Source organism: Ischnura elegans, chromosome 9 (assembly GCF_921293095.1).
Source record: "Ischnura elegans chromosome 9, ioIscEleg1.1, whole genome shotgun sequence".
Lineage (NCBI taxonomy): Eukaryota > Metazoa > Arthropoda > Insecta > Odonata > Coenagrionidae > Ischnura > Ischnura elegans.
The window spans coordinates 55,201,261-55,226,568 of record NC_060254.1 but is presented as its reverse complement, the minus strand read 5'-3'; the positions used below and the strand labels follow the sequence as shown (position 1 = coordinate 55,226,568).

The following is a 25,308-nucleotide window of genomic DNA, read 5'->3' as shown; positions in this document are numbered from 1 at the left end:
TTATGGCCCTGGAAGCCCTGCTCATTTCCTTCATTTCTTTATAATTCACAAACACAATTGTATCAAATACTTATAAAATTTTGTACATAATGAGCAGTTTTGAACAAAGCATGCGGTAATTGTGCGCGGTCGTATGGTGGCAACAAACTAAGGTTTAAGGGGTCGGTGCACAGTACATAGGACGGCGTTGAAGGGTTAAGATTGACATTGTATGCTTTAAAAATATTAATCATGACACAAGAGGAAGTTTTCAATTCTGTACAACTAGCATGCAAATATTGCCAGCAGGAGCAAAGTCTGTGCCGAGGGAGGGGAGGGGGTGGAGGGGAAGTCTCTAGTAAGTGGTGCGGGCCGTACCTCAGCGGCGCCGCGATGCGGGGTAGCGCCCTTGGGGGTGGATTGCATTACGACGGACAATATCTCGTAAACGCTTAGAGATAGGTCAAAACAAACAAAAAATCGGCCCTACAGGGCTTTACTTTTACTTTTTACATAGAAATAGCACTTTTTTGGCCCCAAAATCTCAATTGAGGGTCCTCAGTACTTAGGGCCCTTGGGGCACGGGTTGCCGTTATTTTAAAGTAACCAAATTTTAACACGTGAATATGAACCTCATTTGGATCATTTTGAGACTAGGAAAACATAACTTTTCTCAATTCTGAAAAATAAGGGCCGGCCTAATATACAGTGAAACCTTCACGCAGAAGGAACGCATGGAACCAGAAAAGTTCTTATGTATTTAGAGGGGAGAGGACAATTACGGCTCAATTATCATGCATTACCTAACTGCGTTGTTCAATAAAAACTATACGTCCATCAATTTTTTTGAAATTTCCAAATATTGAAACAATGCTCATTAAAAATTTACATTCGTAATGACAATTTTATCAATTGTTCCTTCTTGAAATGGATTTTGGCCATTTCATTAACGATACCAGCTTCAAAACAAATATTGAAATAATCAGTAACTTTAGAACAACCACAGTAACGAAAACAAGGCTGTTAAAAAGGAGCCACACACCAATAAACCAACACAGTGTGATCTATTGATGCATTTGTCCCGGAATTTCTTCATAAGTAGTATGCTTTCTATAAATACGGCTTTCTTCATCGGAGGAAAAGAAATTTTCCCAGGATAGCACGTTGTGCATGCACGTAGCCAGGAAAGGGGACCCAAGCTACACCCGAATTTTTTTTCTCTTATAGCGACTACCCGCGATATAGCTGTTGACGAAACCACGAGACCAGAGGCATCTATCCTCCTACACTCCACTTTTCGATGGAGTTACATTTCACAATGTCTGCCAATAACTAACGATTAATTTCACTTACGGCAAACGAAATTTAAAGTGACTTAATGAAATTATAATTTTTCGACTTACGCGAATTGATAATGGAGGTAACAAAACATCAGTATAGACGCTTACCTACCAGACATCCGAAGCAAATTTCTAGCTACGAGCCTGAAGTAGTAAGTCTGCTATCATAGGTAATAGAAGAAATAATAGATGATTTAAGCTGTCCGTGCCCGTCATTAAGAATTTCCGATACTTTGAAGGGTTGGTGCCACGAGGCTAAATGGTCTGCTGCCTAAAACGCTGTTCACTAATGGGTGCTGTCCGTTAAGGGAGGTTTGACTGTAAGTACTTTAATTCTCGAACTTCCCTCCTCATTACGCCGCGCAGGCGACACAATTGACGCTCCTTATCCGATGCATCATGTGCGTACACGAGAAGAGAGGAGAGGGACAACAATGGATGGGTGGGTGGGTGAGGCGATGGCAACGCCGCCACCGGAGGGCGTGGCGGAGGGGGGAAAGAAGAAAAACAAAAGCAGGGTGCGAGAGCGTACGGCGGCGGATGGCGATCGTCGCTAGCGTGAGCGAAGAGGAAGAGATGGCGCTATATTTATCCGCGACACTCTGCAGGTCTATTTCGAAGGAGGGGAGTGTTTGTAGGGAGGGGAGAGGTGTCAAGTGAAAGGAATTGAGGAAGGAAGACAGACCGATAGGGGAGGAGAGGGCAGCACCAGCTCTCGATAGCCTCTTTAGAGTTTTCCATACAAGCCCTGTCAGAGCCGCTGGAGTTAATAATGACAATGCCTTCTAACGCTATTTATAGTTTTTCAGAGGCACTATGAGCCACCATTTTCGACAGTTAACATTTATTTTTATTTCAGTTAATTCTTCGTCGTTATTAAGGCTCCATATAATTTATTGGTGCACGTTACCTTCCACAGCCTCCCTTCATCGTTCATGCACATCAAAACAAATGCATGGCTGTGTGTCTGTTTGTCCTCAACGCCTTGGTACCCGATCGTCATAGAAGTTGACACAATAATTTACCATTGCAAGAGAAAGCTTATGACAGTATCTAATTTGCATTCACTGGCCCTATAAAGGTAGGGATGGATTATAATCGCCGTCTTGAAAGGGGGCGGGGCGATTCATTATTTACCGTGGCACCTTGGTGGTATGCAGTTCCTCGCAACGAAGATGCGCCTGAGGTCTGATATGCGTATACAAGAGGCTTTTAGATATTCCATAATTATTATCGAACATTTTTTGTTAAGCTGGTAAAATAATAACTGCAAAAGAGAGCCTTAAAAAGAGCCTTAAAAACTACCAACTTACATTTTTCCATAATTAACGGAGGGACCGACCCCCAGACCCCGCTTTTAATGCGTCACTGCCCTAAGGGCCTATCCCTAGTGGTTCATATCCTATGCAATTAGTTCGGAGTTCATTTTTTATACGCACTTTAACACAAAATGGACCATTTTTTTCATCAGATGGATAAATATATAAAGTTTCTAATTCTACCGATTGATTTTACTTTATCCATCGTATTTGCCTGAAAGTAAAGAGGATAGTTAAAAATTAAAAATTTTTCTCCGACATAACAACAGTGGTCTCTCGGTAATCCGGCAGATATCGGACCATTTCACTGCTGAAGTGCCGAAAACGTCGGATAGCTGGGAACCACCAATAATGACGCAATTAAACGGCAGAAGCTATGTTTTATAGTATACATACATGCATATAATATATTGTATTATACACTACATTAGTGCATAAGAGCACTTGAAGTGTTGGCGTAAAGTAAAACTACAATAAAGAAAAATTAAACCTATATTACAGAACTGTGTTTCGTATCAGTAGTCCACATAATTCCATCGAAGTGGAAGACTCCCCTCTCAGTAAGCTCTACTTCCCCTATTTTCTGAGTTGGACTAAGCTCACCTGCGAAGTAGACTACTTAAATTTACCGAGCTACCCGCTTGCTGCCTGTTTACTACACCAGATTACTGTCAGGGCAGGAGAGGTGAAGTGCCGGATTACAGAGGGAGTACTAGCAGGTCCTTGACGAGCAGTGGTAATAATGATTAATAGCGATTTGGACTTAAAAATTTGATACCAGTTTCATTTTCAACTGATATAGGGCTCTGGACCAGGCCGGCAGCCAACGAGAATGACTTCAACCTCTCTCTTCCCCCCATCCCCGCCAAAATTTGTCGTGGCCCCCTGTGGCAACTGCCGTGAAAAATCCGCTGATGAGAAAATTGACCCAGGGTCACTTCTCCTTTTATCTATATTTTAATCGTCTGGGGGGACACTTGCCCACGTCCCCACCCTCTAAATCCGTTAATGCTTATATCCACTGTTATCATATTATATTTTAACATTATTTTTTATTTATTATATTATATTATTTTATTTTTTTTATTTATATTTTTTATTTATATTTTTTTTTTTTTTAATCTTTGAGTGAAGTAAAAAGAAAAATTAAGACATGGATATTGTCTGGTTGTTGATAATGGAATGTAACAGTATTTTATATATTGATATGCTTAATTGCTTTTAATAATGTTTTTTTTTAATGTAAAAATTTGTTTGTTAGTGAAATTGTCAATATAGTAATTTTTACAAGACACAAATTGTAATGCTTAAGTTGGCACCTGCTGACAAGCCAATTTCGGCTTAGCGGGACCAGAATGTTTGTTTTCATTTGTAAATTTACACAGTTGTATAAACATTATTTCTTGTTTGTACATAGTTAAATAAATAAATTGTTAAATAATAATTAATTAAATAATTAACAGTAAATTGAAATAAGTGGTGTACGTGATCAAATAAATAAAAAATACCACCAAAGCACTCCAAGAAGCAAATTCCTGACTATGTGCCTAGGCTGTATGTTTACATGTGCAACTGTTCCTCTTCCGTCAAGTTTTTCTTTAAATAAAGTGGAGCTTGGATAATTCGAACATCAAGGGACCAGTTAGAAACTTCGAATTATCCAAAAATTCGAATTAAAGAAGTCAAAAAAAAAAAAAAAAAATAGGCCCAAAACAATAAAAACCATATTTCTAATCAAAACTCTTTATTAAATTGACACTCTTGATATACAGGGTGTCCCATTTATCTTCACCACCCGAAATAACCTTTTTGTCCAGATGTAAATTCAAAAATGTGTCAAGCAAAAGTCCATTAGCCGTCAGGGGGACATTAATTAGCATGATTGCATTCTTTGTAGCTTTGTTATTTACAAATATATGAACAGCGGTATGTCTTTTTAAAATGGCACCCTATATTTTTTATTCGGCAATTCATTTCCTCTCCTAAATACTTATTCAAAAATGTAGCACAGTGGACCATTAACATAAGCACAGTGTTATGAAAAATGACTAACTCAATAGCACTTAGAGCAGGTACGCGGGTATTGGAACTACTCCACCATTCATAAAAAATAAAGGGTGTCATTTAAAGAAGATATACCGCTGTTCATATCTTTGTAAATGACAAAGCTACAAGTAAGGCAGTCATACTGATTAATGTCCCCCTGACGGCTAATGAACATTTTCTTGACACATTTTTGAGTTTCCATCTGGACAAAAAGTTATTTCGGGTAGTCAAGATAATTGGGACACCCCGTATAAATACTTTGATTAACGCCTATTAACAAGATTAAAGTAACCTTAAAATGTCCTCAGCAACATCTGAACTGCTGTGCACTACCAACTTAACTCGTAATCGTATACGTTCAGACAAGATGTCATTTCTGACAAAAGCGTTAGTGAAGCATACTTTCCGATCGATTCACAATTATTTTGAGTCGCAGATTATAATTTACATCTAAATTTGACACACCAAAAATTCGAATTATCCACGATTTTTTTAGCATTGTTTGAATTAAAAAATGTTAGGAACCAAGAGAAATATTCGAATTGAAGAATATTTCGAATTAAAGAAGTTCGAATTATCCAGGTTCCACTGTAAATCCTTTTTTTAAAGAGAAACACTCTTGCAGAACAACGGTTTCCGGGTTTTGCCAGTGTCTGATCAAAAATTAATGGGTAGGGCAGCTGTGACTCCTCGGGATAGCAATGCGGTGGTTACCTTAGCGTTCCACGTCGCATCACTAAAGCCGTTAAAGTAAATGCAACTACACCTGACGTGACATGAGTTCCGCTGTACCGACCACTATGGTCTCCATCTTTCCCATTCCCAGAAGGCAACACCCCTTCTTCATATATGAAGAATATATAATTGGGCAGTACAGTATTGTTGGCGGTCTCCCATCGCCAAGTCATGGCTTCATTACTGGTTTCGGAATCATCTAAATAGCCTACGTCACATAAGGAAAGGGCAACACCCCCTCTGAATATCGACTCTTTCTGTACACGACTGTTAATTCGACTCGCTTATCTCGCAGCCAACTTCTTTATTAAGTGGTCGACCCACCATCCGCAATTCGGTGGACGGACTCGGTGGGCGAAAGATATGAAAAGCACAATATTTTGAGAATGGATTAGTATAAAATAAAATGTATAGCCTCAAGCAGAAGAGGCTAATATCGAAGCCAAATTAGGAAAGCAAAAACTCGAGGAAGTGAAGAAGCTCTGCCACTAGGGTAGACGAGCGACCAGCGAGAGACGAGGTGAAAAGGATAAAGAATAACAGCCCACGCGTCGAGGGTTATCTTGATAAAAAGGAGTTTCCTAACACCTGGATGTAAAAGCCGACGTAAAATAAATTTTTAAGGGCTAACATTTAAACCTGTTATAAAAAATCGGTGTAGATCAAATGAACATATCTTGTGAGAAACGCGGAAGTTCTAGGTGGAGGGGGCGACAGACAGCTGAGGTAATTGGGTGGTTTCCTATTATTTTTTTGTTGCCTAAATCGAAAGATTATTACTCCGGGAGTACGTATTTCACGCTTTTATATTTTTAAATGACGATATCTATTTTTCGCGATTAAATGAAAACTGAAAATTTTCAAGCGCGCGAAAATGCAACGGCTAAGTATGAATGCTGGGAAAACTCCGTGTGACGTCGTTCTGGTTCCCGCTGCCGCAAGTGAGGTGACCTTGGGGCGAGGCTTTGAGCGCTGATACGACGCGGGATGCTAGCAGGTAGCAGAGTGCCCTGCTATCTGGTAGCGCTTGGCTTAAATAAGGATCATTAATACCTTATCAAACTAAGGAAACTTTCCGACCTTAGGCAGATTAGAATAGGTGATTATTAAGAGATGTTTCCCTGAGCTCTGTGCCTCATGCATGCATTGGTAATCTCAGACGATGTAAAACTCCTATCTAATCGTATAGAAACTAGGTCCCTGTGACGTCACGTGGAGTGGCATAGCATGGGCGCCAATCTGGCCTTTTTCAAATGCGGTTAAAATTGAAAGGCCTTAAGAAAAGTAGGATAGAAGAGAAGTCTTTTGAAACCCTTGAGTAAAAGACGGGACAATTTGATCGGCCACATTATTAGACACCCGAGTGTAAAGGCCGTTTTACACGGGGCACGGAATTGCGCTGGTTAGAGCTGCATTAATTTCTAAAAATGGCGTGGAATTGCGCGAATGCATGACCGAAATCAGAACAGGGGCTATTTTGCCATCTCACGTCCACGCATTCTCGCATGTATTCTAGCAATTCACCGCTTTACACGACGCAATTTTGACTGCGTCTTCGTACACACGTCAGATTGTGCAAGTACGTGCCCCGTATAAAACGGCTTTAATGAAAATATGGAAGGGATTAAGGGCAGAGGTAGGCCACAGATGTGGTACACAGAGCAGGTGATGGAGCATAAAAAGCAGATGAGTTTCGTAGGAAGTAAAACATTTTCTGATAGGAGAATTGAGTGGAAAGCTGCGTCAAACCAATCAGATTAGATAGCTTCTGATGATGAACAGCGCTTGTGGGTTCATAATGATTATTGAAAGTCATTTTTGAGAAATAAATATTTCCCTCCACTAGTTTTGAATATCTCACGCCAAGTTTACCCGTAATGCACGGACTCCTCGAGGGATTCCACCGTTGAATAGGATGCCACAGCAAATATCTCACAGACGGAAACATTCACAGGCGATCCATGAATTCGCTATCTATTAGTCACATGATACGCGCCTTTGGTTTTCGCTTACGAGATACATAGAGCAGGCGATGAAGGATGTAAAGAGGAATAATTGCCAAGGCGTTAAAAGATTAGCTGATAGAAGAATTGTAAAGAGAGCTATGTCAAACCAATCTTAGGATTCATATCAACTTCTTAGGAAACATATCAACAGTCTCACAAATGTTATGCGTCCCACACTGGCAAATTTTTATTTCATCAGAAATAAATGTCTTGAAAGCTTTCTAAAGATAATTTATAACGCTTTAGTAGGTACATTCCAGACAAATCTATGCCATTTTTTGTTGGGGTGGCGCATATTTGAACTCCTTGAAACCTGCCGTTTTTTGCAAAAAAGAATTGTACGTATTATTTTGAAAAAGGAAAGATTTGAAAGATCCTTCCCACTTTTTCTTCATTTGCGTTTGCTTCCGTTGAGGCTTCGATATATTTATAAAGGCCTGTTTACACGATACATTAACACGTACGAGTTAATGTACGTTTGCGTGAATGCTTTTTGTGGACCGGAACGGAACATGTACGAATGCATGAACCAAATTAGAACAGGTTATATTTTCTGTGCATGCATTCGCACAAGTTGGGTGGTTACACGGTGCATTTTGGCGTTCATTCTCGCGTTCATACATTTAGACATTAACCCGTACGTGTTAATGTACCGTGTAAACAGGCCTTAAGGTCCTACGATGTTTTTATGCTAGAAGTGGTAACTCTAAAATATTTCAGTCCCTGTCTTCTCCCTTTACCCCGCGTAAAATAAGTGTGCCCTTACCACAACCAAAATTGACTTTGTTTAAAAGATGTTTTTTGTACGTAGGACCAAAGGTTTTTAATTTGTTACCCCAGTCATGCTTTATTTCTAAGTCTTTGAAAAAGTTGTTGCAAAATGCACATTCTTGGCTTCTGGAATTTCTAAAACCAAATAACTTGTATATTATGAATACACTGATGGTGGGTAACAAATTGCCATCAATGCCTTTCGTTTTCTTTGACGAAGGAAACTACCCTATTCATGAAATGTGCTAAGAAGAATGGGAAAGGTCTCCAAAAAACCCCAAGAAGATGACGGAACAACTTAATCGGCTAGATAATGGGACGTTGTATTATGGGATGGGACATGGTATTATGAAGGCACAATAGTCGAAAGACATGAGGAAGGGAAGAATTGCAATTAATGCAGATCATGAGTCACGACAAAGTTCGCAGGGGAGGGCAATTGGAGGAGCCGAATTCAGATAACGGCAACAAGCCTCCAATGACAAATATGGAGCCTGTGAAGAAGATTGTAAAATAGAAGAATTAAGCAGGTATTCAAAGGCAAGCTGATTGGAGTTAATTTAATGGAGAGCTGAGTCAATCCAGTACTCGAATTGCAGATGGGTGATGAAAATGACCTCCTGCAGGCGTCGTCCGACGTAAATTGCAAAAACTTTTATGATTTAATTGTTGCTGTGTGTTGCTGGCAGTTAAATTCAAAATATTACTACAAAATTCCAAAAGTATATTCCTTTAACTCAAATAATTCCACAAGTTATTACGAAAGCAAATCACTCAAAATTTTCCCGATGTTTCTTCTGGCTTTCAATCAGGTAAGCACTGCGCGAATAAATACACCCCCGTCGATTACTTCAACAAAGTATGATTATCAGGTACCAACGTCAGAGAAAACAAAAAAACAATTACATGGTATTTAATAACTTATTCGCCAGTTATTTTTCCATTTTCCATCCATTTCATAGGCTGAATACAATACTTCAAAAATTTAGTTCTAATAGGCAACCCACAGCACAATATATTTCCCCCTTCTCTCCATTTCCACATTAAATAACCCAAAAAAGGCATTTTTTCTAGTTTATGGCGCGCAGTTTCGAACAAAAAATGTCTAATTTCGTCACACATTAGGGGAAGTCACTTAATTACGCTATACCTAGCAACAATATCTAAATAAACATGCAAATACTGTACATTCTGGCCAATTGGTATTCGCACCTGGACTGATTAACATTGTTCCAAATAAGCGGCTTCCCCATTTAACCGACGCATTCCGTAAATGCGTACGTCGAAATATAACAAAATTACACTACTTTAATAAATGACAGTTCTATCATCAATTATAAAAAAATAAAAATAAAATACAGAATAAATTTCTGAAATTCTGAGTTTGGATTAAAATTTGTACACATCAATTTCCAGCCTTGATTATCCATCTTACGACTGATCGTTTTTTGGATTAACCGCCTAAATTCCAGTTATCCCTTATGGTCATTTGTCACAAGAGGGTCTGGGGGTAGAGTATATAAAACTGTTATGTGGCCAGACCTGACATATGGAAGTGAAACCTGCTAGGAAAGGCCCCGAAAAGAAAATGGATGCGTTTGAGATGGATGATGGGAAAAATAAGAGGAGATCAGATTAGGAATAAGATGATAAGGGAGATGGCAGGAGTCGTTGAGTTCTCAAGAAAGGGGCAAGAGGGAAGGATGAAATGGATTTTATATATTTTTATGAGGGATGAAGAGTATGTGGGAACAGAATTCCTAATTTTCTAGTAGAAGGGTAAAGAACAAGGAGAAGACCAAAGAGAAGATGGAGGAAATGTATCGAGAATAATTTGAGGGAGAGGGGTTTGACTGGAAGGGATGCGCGGGATGGAGTGACTTGGAGGCGACCAGTTAAGAACAGTCACCTCTAACAGGAATAGCAGCAGAGAATGAAGAAGACACATTTATTTACAAACAAAACAACAAAATTTATTTAACAAACTATTTACAATAATCCCCCATCAGGGGCGCAGCCAGGAATTAAGGCTGCGGGGGGGTTTAGGTGCAAACTAATACCGAGGTGTGTGGTGGTATGGAATACGCACCAGGATAAGCGATAGGTGCGAGATGATTAAATTGTGGAATTTTAAGATAAACGGTTCAAAATGGTGAGTTTTACGGCTTTCAGAGGGATATTTTATTAATCCTAACGCTATTCTATTCTATTAGTAATATCAATCCAATTAAGTAAAATGGATTAAACTTAAAAATTTCTCTGAGCTCTGGGGGGGGCAGTTTTAACCCCCAAATTTAATCCCCCCCTCGCTGCGCCACTGTCCCCCATTGCTCCTTCAATTCCTAGTACTTTCCTCTCACTTATTGAAGACTTACATTTATTTACAAACAAAACAACAACATTTATTTAATAAACTATTTATAGTAATCCCCCATCGCTTCTTTAATTCCTGGTACTTTCCTCTCCAATGCTCCCTTTTCCACCCTTCTCCCACACCTCTCAAAACAACTACAGTACAATCTCTGTAATCTGACCTTGCAGTAATCTGACGCATCCAGTTATCTGGCATGCAGGGCTGCCAAACTTTCTCTGCCTAATCCGATTTTGCCAGTTTTAAATAAAAGATTTTTCAATAAATAGTAAGCAGGGTTGATTGATTTAAATCACTTTGATTTAAATCATGATTTAAATCACTTGATTTTTATTTAAAAAAATCAGTTTAGTTCAAATAGTTTTGCAAATAACTGAATTTTTGAGGAATGGAGAATCATAAAAATCTCATTTAAATCAATAAAATCCAATTTGAATCATTAAAATCTGATTTAAATAAAAAAAATCAACAAAAATGATTTTTTTGAAAAAAATCGTGATTTTTATCAACCATGATAGTAAGTATTTATTTGATTATTACGTTCATAGGAGTTCGTAATTCGCATGAAGTTTTGGTTAAGTAACCCACTGAATAAGAAAAAGAAACGTTCTTTGTAGAGTCACAGTGGTGTTCAGAATTTATTCTACCTTTATAGACCATGATCATTATTATTAATTTGGTTATCTACCTTGACTCACACCCTGAGCAGTAGGGAGACTTGTCATCAATGTGTGTATTATTTGCAAAATTATGCCTTAAAAAGCTTTTTGTGCATTATGTTGTTTTCTGCACCTTTCAAATAAGCATGCTATGCCACTGCTGTATATGTGTCTGATTACCAAGATTTCACTCTATTCAGTTTTTCAATAAAATGGGGACAGATGATGAAGAGAGAGTAAAATACAGAAACTAAAGTAAAAATTGCAAAGAAAATGAACATGGAAGGATTGAACATAAATTTCTTGGGATGCCATCAGTGTCCAAGGAGTTATCAATCCCATACAACAGCAGCTTATGCTATTGTCTTCAGGGATGAAGATGCAAAGACCAACCCGCCAACTGCTGATGCTGAAAGGGCCTTGCAGCCTGAAATGAATGCCGCCACCATAATGTGAATGAATCAACCTCTTTATGAAGATTGAAAGCATCTAAATAGTGCCAAGGGAAAAATATCAAAACAAGTGATCTTCATCAACATATGACCCTGCAAACTGCCTAAATAAGTACATATGTGGCAGGGGCAGTGAGGTAGCCAAGAATTTCTTTCAAGGGGGTTCCAAAACCAGGGGGAAAAGTTTTTAAGAACAGGTTACCAAATAAAGGGTTTGAAACTATTTTTAACAATCTCCATTATAAAAAAAACTTTATTTTCCAAAGAAATCTTATGTATATTCACGATTTTTCAATATTATCTTTTATGAAGCAAAGTAATTGTCATTTTGTATTTCGGGAAGATCCGAACCCCCCACCCCACCCTAGCTACGCCATTTTAGGATACCAGCTGTTAGCAAGAATTAAAAAGGAAATGCTCTAATGACGTTACACCTAGCATTTATTAAAATCCTTTATTTTTTGGAAGAAAAATGAACTCCCATACCCATTTGTTTGGCAAAATATCTCTCCAAATTTATCGTCTCTGTCAGAGCTCAGAAAGATACCTACATATTCTCAATGGCTCAAGCAATCTAAGCCTAGCATGTAGCTTCTGAGTCTCTCGTGGCCTCCCAACCTCATTTGTTTAGCATCCGTGAAGCACAATGGGTAACATTTTAAAATACAGGGAATCAGCTTCTATATACATTGATACCTACACTGCAGTTGCTCTCAACTATAGCCCGCCAAGCGAAATCCGCTCATCTAGGAGCCAAACAATACTAATCAGCTCAGCTGGCAGTAGCTGGAGCATAAATGCTCGCCTCCATTTCTCCAAGCTTTGGAGGTGAGCGTTTGTGCCCCGGCTACTACCTGCTGAGCGGATTCGTATTGTTGGGTTCTTAGATGAGCGGATTTGATTCAGCGGGCGATAGTTGAGCGTTTGTGCAGTGGAGGTATCGACATATTTATATCAGTCCAATGACATGCGGTTCTCCGGCACTACCTGATGATTAACTCTTTTGCATCATTCCTCTACAAGAGATTCAATCATGGTATAACTCACTCACACACAGTGATTCAACCTGAAGGTTGGTTTGGATAGGTAATGGTAGGGCTCACACCAAACTAAACCACAGACATGTGAATTTCAAACATTCAGGGGAAGAGATTATTTTCTTTACCTGAGCCACCTTGTACTTCAAGGGTATTGATTAACACATTCAATGCGGGACCGATTTTCATGAACATCGTCAAATACGGTGTTTAAAATAAGAAATAAAAATAGAGAGAGGTTTTCGCACCATAGTTTCCATTCAAACACTGCTATTTACAAACAGCACACACGGGTTGAAAGAGGAAAGCTTGCTGAAGGCCATGTACATGATCAGAAGACTCGGAAGTGGATATTAGTCGCGTAAGGAGGCGAAGAAAGGCCCCTGTCCAACCGGTACAGTACGTCAATTGACGTGTGTTAAGGGCCGCAGAGGGCTTCAATCAGGATTTGAACCCAAGACTCTTGGATTAATAGCCAAGTGGTACCCAAGCTCTACCCACTAGGCTACCGAGCTCCCCAAATTATTGTACAGTATAGGAAAATCACATGAAACTGGAATGATAATTATAGCTACCAATTGTTTGCCCTCGCTTCTCCATCCCTGATGGCTGTGGAGGACTAAGTTACGGAAATATGTCAGAGAGAACCCCCTTGAACCTGATGGAAACTCAATAGCCATAGGAAAATTTATATGCACATGTTGGAAACCATAAAATCATTCATGAATGCATCATCGGTCACCTCAAATTGCATGATTGGGCTTTTCCCTTAGAAAAAATGCATGATTGAAAATCTAATGTAAACTGCGTTGGGTATTAAAAGGTTGCATACATGTAGGATCTTCCAAATCTCAACAGATCAAATACATATAACTCACCTCATTGGACCACTCCCAGGAGGAAATTCCAGGGATGAACTACTTTTTGTGGAAATAAACCTATGAAGAAGAAAAGGTAGCAGGGACATCAACATCTACCCCATTCATGGTCAAGAAGCACCCCTATCTCTATAGGAGTATTCATCACCATCTGGAATGACAATAAAAAATTTCATTTTGAACCTGATAATGTAAAATTCAAGCACCAAAATCTTGGGTTCAATAAATGCACAATTATTTCCACATATACAATTTTAAATCTGGATCATACACAAATTTTGAATGCAGCAGTCCAGGGATGCTAGCAAATGTACGATTTCTGTAATCAAACACAGAATGCTTTAAAACATCCTTGCTTGAATCATATGGTGGAGGTACAAGCCATCATTGGCATAAATTTCTTCAAATATAGAATGCAGCAGCACTTAAATATAAAATCGAGATAGTGGTGTTGCTGAGCAATTTCAAGTGTTTCAAATAATATAAGATATTGACTTTCCTAGCGCAAATGTTGTATGGACAAACCTAATTGGTTGAGAAATACTAGATCCTGCTGAGGGCAAGAATAAAATTAGTCCATGAGAACCAATCATGAGAATAAATGAATAAGATAGGTGGCCATCAACAATGCATAATCCTTGAAAGCTCTGAATTACATGATAGGAGGCATATCCAAGAAGTAAGAACAGTGTTTGAAAAAATACGATTAATTTTTTTTAGGAAAATAGCTTTATTTTCACATGAAGGAACATATATTTAGCTACTTTTCAAAATTGTTCTCAGTTTGTTGAGACACTTGTCATTCCTCATTAACCTTTAACCAGTGATGTGCAATTCTTGTTACACTACCAGTGATGTGCGGTCTGGTAGACCGCAATAAATCAAAAATTTATAAAATATTGCTACGCCATTTTTATTGTTTTGTTTAATTTTTCTTTGAATGCTTAACTATTTTCAAACTTATATTAAAATTTTTACACTCGCAATACGAACCAATTTGTCATAAAAAATTGTGATTTGAAGCAGGATAAAAAAACTGATGCCAAAAACACTTGAGTTATAACTATTATATTAATGTATCAATATTTCGTCAGATTCAAAATAGGCCTTAAATGTTAAAGTTGGAAGGCTAAGTAGTAAGTAGCCATGAAATTTATCCCGCTTATTCCTTTTCTTGATGCATTCTAAGTAAGTGACGTGCGGTCTCAAAGACTGCTAATCGAGTTCAATTGCAAATTTACAGAAATTAATACATATGTAAAAGGAACGTTAAATTTTAAGAGTGGGATGTCCTTGTTATGCAAAAATATGACGCTAACGAGAAATATAGATATTTTGAAATCTTAATTTTGAAAATATTCATAATTTTAGAAACGCAGCGGTCTCTCAGACCGCACGTCACCGGTTATGGGTTAAATGACACTTCCTACAACGACAGTCATTGCTGCATTAGGTGTTTCAGGTCCATGTTATTTGGAAATGTTTAACAGCCTGCTCCTGCTTCAAGTTTGAGAACACCTGATGCACCGGTGATGATACCACCAGTGGCGCAGCAAGGGGGGTTTTGGGGGATAAACCCCCGCCCCAGAGCTCAGATAAATTTTTAAGTTTAATCCATTTTACTTAAGATAAGATAAGATAAGATTTATTCATCCAAGAGACACATTACACAGTGGCTACTGGTATATGCATAGGATAAGTCAATATGCAAGAAATCTTACATAAATTACAAAAAGAAAGTATGTATTACAAATTTGGCACCAAGTATTCTTTAACGCGATAAAAACATTTATCAACCAGATATTCATGGACCATTGTTTTAAAATCAGGTATCCTCATTTCTTTTTTAATGTGTTCTGGTAGGTTATTGTATAATTTCACACACATAGACCTTGGACCATTGGATGCCATAGACAAATTATTGGGCTTAACATGTAGGTTATTACATTGCCTTGTGCCATACATGTGTATTTTACTATTCAATTCAAATCTGCAACTATTTTGTTTCACAAGTATTACACAATGATAAATATAAACACAAGGGGCGGATAATAATTTTAAACTTTTAAATAGAGGACGACAATGGGCATAGTAACTTTTACAACACATGACTCTCACCATCTTTTTTTGTATTTTCAGTACACTGTGAAGGTGAGTAGGCTGTCCCCACAACACAATACCATACGAAATTCTTGAATAAAATAATCCATGGTATAAGGCTATCAAAATCTTTTGGCTTACAGAATGTCTTAAAATTGATAGCACGTAGAACACAGAATTTAGCTTTTTTATCATGAGTGTGACATTCCATTTCAGGTTACAATCGACATGAAGTCCTAAGAACTTACAAGGATTAACAGTATTTACCTGATTACTAATTGTCAAAGTAGAGTCAATATCAGTAGTGCTATGAACAGTAGAGAAAACCATAGCTTGGGTTTTATCAATGTTTAAAACCAAATTATTATCATAACACCATGAAGTCATACTTTTCAGCAGTAGTTCACTAGACACAACCAAATCAATGGATAAGTATTACTTATAGAATAGTGTTGGGATTAATCAAATATCTCTCATAAAGCGGTAAAACTAGTTATTTTGAACCATTAATCTTAAAATTTTCTGGAAGAGGGCCCCCGCAACTCCCACTTACCCTTGCAGGTATGCAACACTCCCACACCCCAAAGTATCAGTTGCGCCTAAAAACCCCCTTGCCTTTATTCGTAGCTGCGCCCCTGCACTCTCTGACTTACTATCAACAATTAATCAAGTGTGGATGGATCAAGTATTCCTTCAGAACTGGTGAGAATCAATTATCATTACGATCCAAAAGCAGGGAAAGGTCAAGCCACAACCTAAAAATTATCATTCTAAAACCTGCTGATTTTGCAAATTAATGGAAAAATTGGCCAGCAAAAGGCTAAAACAGTGTCTAGAAAACCACATTCTTCTTGCAAATAAACAGAGCAGGTCCTGGAGAAACAGGTTTACCGTTGATCACCTCATCGGAATACAGAACCTGGTACGCGAGGCGATTCTTCTATGGCTACACATCATAGTCATTATTTTCTAAATTGAAAAGGCATATGACACTACCCAGAGGTGTCACATTTAGATCCAGGATTGGAGTTTTAAAGTCTATCTCCCCACATTTGTGAATAACTTCTGAAATAACTGCACTTTCTGGGTTAGAATATGATTATGTTTCGATTGTTGGAATATAGGAAGATCCATTGACCAAAAATCTCTCCAGTAATTTTAGAATTTCTATGGTTTCACTATCCTTCACCATAGACATGTATACACTGGGTGCTAGCACCCTCATACGATCACCCACTGGTCACAAAAGTAGCCTTCAAAATCCTAATATATATTAAATTTTGTAATAAATTCTATCATTGCTACTTATGATTTACAAAATATCATTTTGTCATATACTAATATAACTTGCAATTCATGTATTTGCTCTTTTGATGATGAAAGCCAGATAAATTTATTCTTGATTATACTAAAGCCACACAATCTTCAGCAATGTTCAACCTCAAGCTATCCTTAAGCATCAAATATTTGAAAAAAGATGTACATATGGTAGAAAACTGTGCTTCACATGCTAATTAAAATCTTTAATTTTTAAATAAAAATTTCACGAAAGGTTCTTTTAGCAGCATCCTTTCCAAGGATGATATTTCGCATACCTTAACTGTGTTGTATGCATTGCCAAAAGGTAGGACAGTTTAGGGGAGATCTAAAACAGAAGACCCCTTTCCCTCGTATAGTAGGAATTGGTACCTTTTTCCTTAGGTATCCTTCAGCCAGTCTGTTGGATGTCATTTCAGAGTGCATGTACCTGGGTCAATCTCCAAAAAAACATACATTTCCTGGAGGCAAAATTAAAAAATAATAATTTTGTTTATACAAGAACCAAAATTGTGTACTTATAGTTCATCAATCATACAATCTTGCGACATAAGAGGCAGAGATTGTGAGTAATATTTACACTGTTTTTTTAAATTTTTACTTTTGTGCTGTCTACTGACATGATATACATGCCTACGGACACAGCAGAAGAGGAATATTGTGTTTACTCACGAGAAAAAGTTTACCTATTTTATTTGTCATTGAACATTCTGTAACAAGTCATCGTATATCATTATGTCCGTAACCATCTGTCATGTTCATGGACTGCCAAGTCCACCGACATGACGTCCACCGACATGACGTCCACGGACATGATGTCCACGGACATGACGATTTCCTCTGAATTAAGTTATAGTTGGGTCTGGCAGTAAGTTAGGACACTGTCCTTACTGCATTGAACTTGCATCTTATAGCTGTAGAAGACATCTCAATTGTAATTAGTACAAGATTTTATTTTTACTAATTTTTACTTGTCCACGGACATGACTGGTGATCTTGGCTCTTTCAAAAACTGAACTAAAATTTTTCTTCCAGCATTAAAACATTCTCTAAACCAAGTATATCCCATTACAGCTGACAATCTCCTTCTCTACACACTGTTTGTTCAGGGCTGCCACCATCTTTTTCCTGTGTGTCCACGGACATTGCTTGATAGGTTGGGACAAATTTTTTTTATTTTATAAGAAATATAATTTACAACCCAAAAAGACAAAAAAAAAACAACCCAAAAAGACTATTTTGGAATGTTTATAGTGTTTTTTCTTGTTTAATGATAGATTTCATATAAAATTATTTAGAAAAGTTTGATACTACAATAATCACCTATTCAAAAACCTATGTGGGACTGTCCACAGACATGACGAATCATAGTCTATGGATGTTAAATTTGGGGAATATAATTATTTTTCTTCACTAATTTGTCACTCAAATTAGTAAAAGGGTACATATATAATATGTCAATTTAGTTTTGATTTAACAGCTTTGGTATTTTTATTGCAGTCCAAGTACATATTTTGTATGATATTGAGAGAATGACCCACCTGTGCACCTTAGCTCTATCATCAAGACCCACCTATCAAACAACACTTTTCTATTCATTAATTTACTGTATTACCAATGATGGAATAAATTGTCTTACCGAAATTAGGGAGCATAATTTACGGTCATTTACAATGAACAATTATGTTTTGAAATGAGCATTATAAGTAAAATCACATTCACATATATTCATGCAATACGAATTCTACCTTAAAATTGCACCTTATATGCAAAATTAAAACGTTTAATTTCACGAATCATTTTGATGCTGAAGGTTTTTACAGCCAACCCTACCCATAAAATCACATTTATATGAAGAAACTACTTAGTGCACCAAGTAATTTAACCTATGTTTCTTATAAGTGAATCTTCCCAGACAGCACACTGGTAACGGTATACATATACTGTAAGTATACCAGGTGTATACTGTTTCCTTGAGAAACTGTATACATGTTTTAGATTCTAAGTATACATAAACAGTATCCTGAAGCGTATACGTATACAGTATACGAAAGGTATCTGTATACCTTTCATATACTGTATACGTATGTGCTACATATGGAAACAGTATCTGAGAGGTATATGTATACCTTTCATATACTGTTTCCATATGTAATCTCAGTGGCGGATGCATATGGGAGGCGCGCCCCCCAACCCTTTCCTGGCCGCCCGCATAACCAAACATTGCAGGACTACAATTTTAACTTTTTTATGTCATAAGATGGCTTTGTATTTTATGTGCGTATAATCAGTTCAAATAACACTTTCTTAAACTTTGCATCTGACTTGATTATTTTTTTAGGATAAAAGTAAAGGTTGGTCAAGATATCTTTTGCGCCCCCCTCTAGAGTTTTTTTCTGTATCCGCTACTGTGTAGCCATTAGTAAACAATTAGTGCCCTTTAAAGGTTACTCTGTCCGTATACTATTTCCATATGTAGCCTTCAGTATACACAGCGTCCTTTCCAATGGGCTAAAACCTTTCCGTTACTTGCGTGCTCCTGTGACCCCAAGAGCTACACTGACAAGAATAAATCTAAATTACCTCAGGAAGGGCCACTCACGCCAAATATGTGGAAGGGTAGGAGCCAGACGAATGGTAGTCCACGCGATGGTGTCACGTGAAAAACACTGTTGGAATTTAGTTGGAAAACCTTACCAGCTAACTCTTCCCTGAAAACATGGAGTGGGACCTGTTCGCAAAGGGCAGGTGTCATTCACGGCAGCGAGGTTGGCAAAGCAAATAATTACGTTTGTACATGTATCTTCATTCTTTGTAAAGGTATCGGCTCGAGCCGCTACTCTCTTCTTATTCTCCTTCTGGTTTCATTGGATAAAGACGTCGTCTCATTTAATATATTTAAACTGATTCATCAGTGAATTTATTTTCCCCGGTTGGCTTCAGGCAGCCCTGGCAAAAATGAAGGAGGCTGATAACGGTGCTGGAGAGTTTTTTATCATTTCTGTTCGGAACACCCAAGAACGCCGTCCGCCTGGGTTATTAAGAAATGCAGATTAATTTAAAAAATCAATGAACTGCCTTATAAGATGTAAAAAATCCTGCCATGAAAAGTCCCTATTTTCATAAAGAAAAATGCTCTTCGAAATGTGATTTCAATCGTGCTTTTTTATCTACTGAGGCGATGAAACAAAAAAGATATTTTTCAGTGGAATTTATTCCTCAAGTCATAACGCGAAATTTTTTTGAATGCCAAGATTTGGACTCCCGCCCGTGATTTCGACCTATCGATAGTGGATTCCGTCGATAGTCGATTCCACCAGTAGTCGATTTCCACAGAAACATATGCAAACATATATGCGTCCATAACCGCTTTCACAATCAAAGACCCCGCCAAGGGGACTCCATTACAGGAGTCTCCAGAAGGGCCAATGGGTAGCCTTTCACCTGTTGCCGTTTGGCGCGCATTTTATTCGATCGCCAACATTGGCCGTAGAGCGGCGCCACTAGGCATTGATATCTGTGTCAGTGTAATTTTCCCCATTAAGCTTAATGGAAGTGGGGCGACGCGCTCCGTCTTTAATCGGATTTTTGCAGTAATTTTTGTAGTGAGAGTCGTAGATTCAGTTTTATTCGGCTTTAGCAATGAGGTCTGACCGGCGTTGCTGTGTCCCTGGGTGGAAAGGAGGCTACTATTGCCAAAAGAGACGTAGTAAGGAGCTGGGCGTACGCAACGAAAGCCTCTTCCAAGCAAGGGTAAGTAAATCACCTATTTTTGGTAGATTTTGATGAAATTATTAAAAATTGAAACTATTATTTATTACCGGACTCAAGGTTAATTCCATGAGCCCAACAAGCGATTGTGCCGTGAAGCTTTGGATAGAAATGCAATGTAGCGGCGTGTCTTGGTCGCTGTGTGTGGATGCCGGCATGATTACAATGTTCCTTTATGAATATGCTTTCAAAGACCAGGAGAATGCAAAGAAATTGGTTTTATCTTTTAAAAAAGCTGTGATTATAGTATAATACTGCTCATTATTTGGAATTATCATGTAGAAACTCACGAGGTCTAGATTCTGGCATTCGTAATATGCTAATGGCGTCGTTGGTCGTCTTGCATTGTGGCAGGATTACTATTAATTTGCGCGTGAGCTTTGGAGTTATGTACTTGTGTTATTTTAACGGAGCTGTTATTGGATGAATTTTTTTCAGAATGTTGCCCAAATGCAGAAATGGTGGCGGGTGATACCACGTGAACAGGGAGTTATCGGAACGAGATGTTGGCTTTTAGGACCACTTTCCAGAGGGATCAATTGAGCGGTGTACCGACATTAAACTTTTAGACGGTTCCATCGTCAAGTGGCCGGGGTCCAGTGCGAAAAAACAGTGGTGATAAATAAAAGCAGCGCTCTCCTAAAAGTTAAGGTGAAGTCCTCATTTGTCGCTGATTTGTGGTTTTCCGCCTATGAAGTGTGCTTAATGCAATATATACATGTAGTGTCTGTGCAATCGCAAGCTGTGCTTTGAGTCAATATATTTTTATGGGATTTTTCAGGTGTTATTCTATGGAAGAGAGATGTCTATTCCTGAACTCAAAATTCTTAACCTCGCTGTTTTTCGTCTCATTGATGATGTGAATGAGTAACAGATATGTGCTGGTCTGTCTGTTCAAGCCGTCAATGGTGAAAGGTAATCATATTACTGTATTTGTTTACTGTAGTGTAGTAATTAAGTGAGCAGTTTCAAAAATACTCTTTCACTTTTGATGAATTTAATGCTGTTGGAGTGTCCTAATTCTGGTCTACATTTGTTATGCTACACCCACTGATTCTTCTGGTGTACCATGCAGTCGACGTTGGATTTACTAATGCGGCGTCATTTGTCCTATTCCTTTCTTGCCTCTTATATCCTTTTAAATCATGTTAGTAAATGTTCATGAAGTAATGGAGCTGGTGAAGAAATTAATTTCGTATTGTAATAGAAGAAATATAATCTATTGTAGATTATGTTTCTTCCCTTCTAATGTCAAATTTACTTTTACGTGGGAGGATGAAGGCAATACTCAGTAGCCTGTTGATGGGTGGGGCGAAATTACTTGATTTTGTTTGCCTTAAGTGCGTGAAATGCGATGCACATGATATGGTAATTGGCTTTATAATATTTCACGAATTTTTCCCAACATTTCCAACAAATTTCAGCAATCAATATCATGACTTAGGCCTGGTCTACAATGGGGTATAAGCTGTTAGTCATTTTTGTCTCCATTCACAGACTTAACCATAAGAGGGAAACAGTTAAAATTTGAGTGCCTGTATTATGTCTGACTCTGAATGCTTGTGTTTTCATAGTGCTTTTTTTCATGATACAGAAGTTTGCAGAGTTACTTTTTGTGAATGTAAGTATACCACTCTATTAATGCTCTTATTATATTACTTATACTTACATACCAACTATTAGTTTCAATGCTTTTCACTTTAAGTGGCATGGTACAAGTATTTTCAGTGTTATCTACTCAGGATGATGATATTTTTTCCTTCTTATGTGTTAATTTCATTAAAATTCATTAAGTTATGAAATATTGCCCTCCCTGAAGGCTGAACATATATTCCCTTGGACGCTTATTTTTTATGCATTTCATATACTCTACGCCTTCACCTTTTTCTCAGTGTTTATTATGTAGACATAAGGCTACAGTTAACTGAAATTCTTACCACCTGCGTTCAGTTAGGTGTGGTACTGCATTGATCACATTGGTTTCCAGCATGTGCTCTTATTGGCTAACTGTATGCCATAAAGATGAACATTGTCCATCTTTTTTATGGCTGAAGTCCATCGTGGAATTCTATTTTGGCTCCTTATGGCTTATGTCCTTTGACTTATGTCTCACTGAACCAGCTCATTCACAGTGAATGCAAGTGTTGTCTGTGAAGGCCATGGTAATGTGTGTAGAAATTAGAATTTTCATGCCATCATATAATATATGATACTACATTTAAGCTATGACATGTTAGGGTTGATGATATGTGCGGATTCTTTGTTTTGGTGTTCCTAATATCTTGTCATTCATTCAGTTCCGTCTAGTATCTATTTCTTTTTATTTCAGGTTTATCTCTTTCATTTGGCACGAAGTGGAGTCATGTGGTACATCTACTACTTATTTGAAAGCATCAGCTATTGCCCCTCATAGTTGTTTCAATTGATAATGGATTATGCCATTCCTTCTCTTTGGCATTTAAGCTATTGGATGTCAGGGTTGATGGTATGTGTGCATTCTTTGTTTTGGTGCTCTAAATATCTTGTCATTCCATCTTATATCTATTTCTCTTTATTTCAGGTGTGTTTCTTTCATTTGGTATGAAGCATATTCATGAAACGCTACTCCGAAACATTTCAAAGGACAAAGATTCACCATCTATGCTGGTGTTGTTCAGGTACGTGGAGATGTGAGGTCAAGGCAGGTTATGGTAGCAACTAAGAAATATGTTCAATGAAAAAATGAGCAGTGAAATTTTTAATAAAACCACTCTTCAAGCAAATATTGCTCTGCTAAAGCTGCCTCATCAATTGCACTTTGATTGTAAGTTGAAATTTTGTTGAGACTTATACTTTTGATTTTTAAAATTGATTATGATCAAACCAAGTCTATAGCGCTACAGTAAAACCTGTATGTAGTGAACCTCTTTACATCATAAACCTTCATACCAAGGATACACCCCCGAGACGGCCTAACTATCTCCGCAAATCATACGGAGACAACTAGAGACCATTAATGCAGCCACGATTATGTATATGGATATTAGAAAAAATAATTTGGCTTGATTCACATATTGCCTCAGGTCAAAAATTGATGTTTTATAGCACCATGTTTTTGACGAAAAATTTTCTAAATTTTAGTGAAACATAACAGTTTAGAGAGTTTTTCAATATCACTTAGCATAACTTTCAATAAGTATTTGGAATCCTCATGACTTCTACAGTAGACGTGCAAATTTTCATAAGAATTTGATGAAAAGTATGGCTGAGACAAATTATTTCCCACTGGAAGTACAAGTGCCTCTGGAGACCGCATTCATTGATAAACTGTAGTTTCACCCAGACTTCAAATGTCGTGAAAAAAAACGAGTAGACATAGGCAAGAAATATTTTACACTGTTTCATTCCTACGTGGAAGAATGAAAATTGCCAACTTTCATCAAACTGCGAGTCGGTGGTACTGGTTTTTCATTGGAGGCCATTGTTATGGTTCTTACAGACTTGGGCCATGTTTACGTAAAATGGACAATAGAGGGGAAATTTCTCACCATTGACGTGTTGAGAAAGTATTGGTTTTGCCTTTATTCGTAAGTTTTCATTAGTAAGTAGAGTTTTTCAAATTTTTGAGTCTTTAATTTTCTGTTGGTGGCGGTGGTTATTGGTGCCGCTGTCCCTTCAGTCATATGTGAAAATAAAACTTTTCCTGAGCATTCAAGTGGTGATTAACACTCATATACCCTTTTGTGAAGTGGTAGCGTATCAGACAGGGGCAGATCCAGGATTTTGTTCTGGGGGGCACAAGGATACCTCGTAATACAAAACGAATGTAATGATAATGGGCAACAATATTAACGCAATTAAAACTTTTGCATATTATTTAAGGGTCTGGGGGGGCACGTGCCCCCCCTGGATCCACCTATGACATCAGATTGTTACTTGATAGATTCCTGTGATAATTATGTAAATTATGCATCTTTGGTAGTTATGTTTTCCGTGCTCTTCCTCCTTGATGGTTTTAATCATTGCTAATCAACTTTGCAACCTACCTCGTATTACCTTGAGTGAACTAACTCCTGCTTTGCATTGCTTAAAATTGCTGTTCATTATATGCATGCCCATGGTGTACACATTCTTATTTGCATTTTCAATATTACAGATCAATGTTACTAGCACCCGTTGGCATTGTGAGACTCCTGCACCTTTCTTGAGCATATCTGTGGCTGTGGTGAACTGAGCTGAATCACATCCCACCCACTTCTGGTTTGGCAAGAGGCTACACAAGCAGCAGTTGCTCTAAGATATGCTTTGATTGGCCAAACATCGTCTATAAGAAAGAACATTGACTATTTTTCTTACAACTTATGCCCATTGTGGAATAGTATTTTGGATCCCTTCTGGAATATATATCATTGTAGTTCTACCATGAAAGTGTACATTAATTACGGCTGACTTTCAGTTGATAATGGCCTCACATGCTTTACTTGCGTGGTTAACATGATTTGCTGGCTCAGTTCAGGAATGCTGCCGTGTATGTGAATGCGTCAAAAA

At 37.8% G+C, this 25,308-nt stretch overlaps 2 long non-coding RNA genes across 2 annotated transcripts in view; one reads left to right on the top strand and one right to left on the bottom strand.

The window, feature by feature from the left end:
• LOC124165094 overlaps positions 1–25,308 on the bottom strand; it is a 53,913-nt gene that overhangs the window by 16,742 nt on the left and 11,863 nt on the right. The window contains exon 2 of the long non-coding RNA XR_006866120.1: positions 13,594–13,744. This is a non-coding gene — a long non-coding RNA (uncharacterized LOC124165094). The remainder of the gene's footprint in view (positions 1–13,593; positions 13,745–25,308) is intronic.
• Positions 20,408–25,212, top strand: LOC124165093. The gene is made up of 6 exons (XR_006866119.1): positions 20,408–20,763; positions 21,220–21,432; positions 21,563–21,696; positions 23,111–23,266; positions 23,342–23,438; positions 24,917–25,212. It is a non-coding gene; the product is annotated as an uncharacterized LOC124165093 (long non-coding RNA).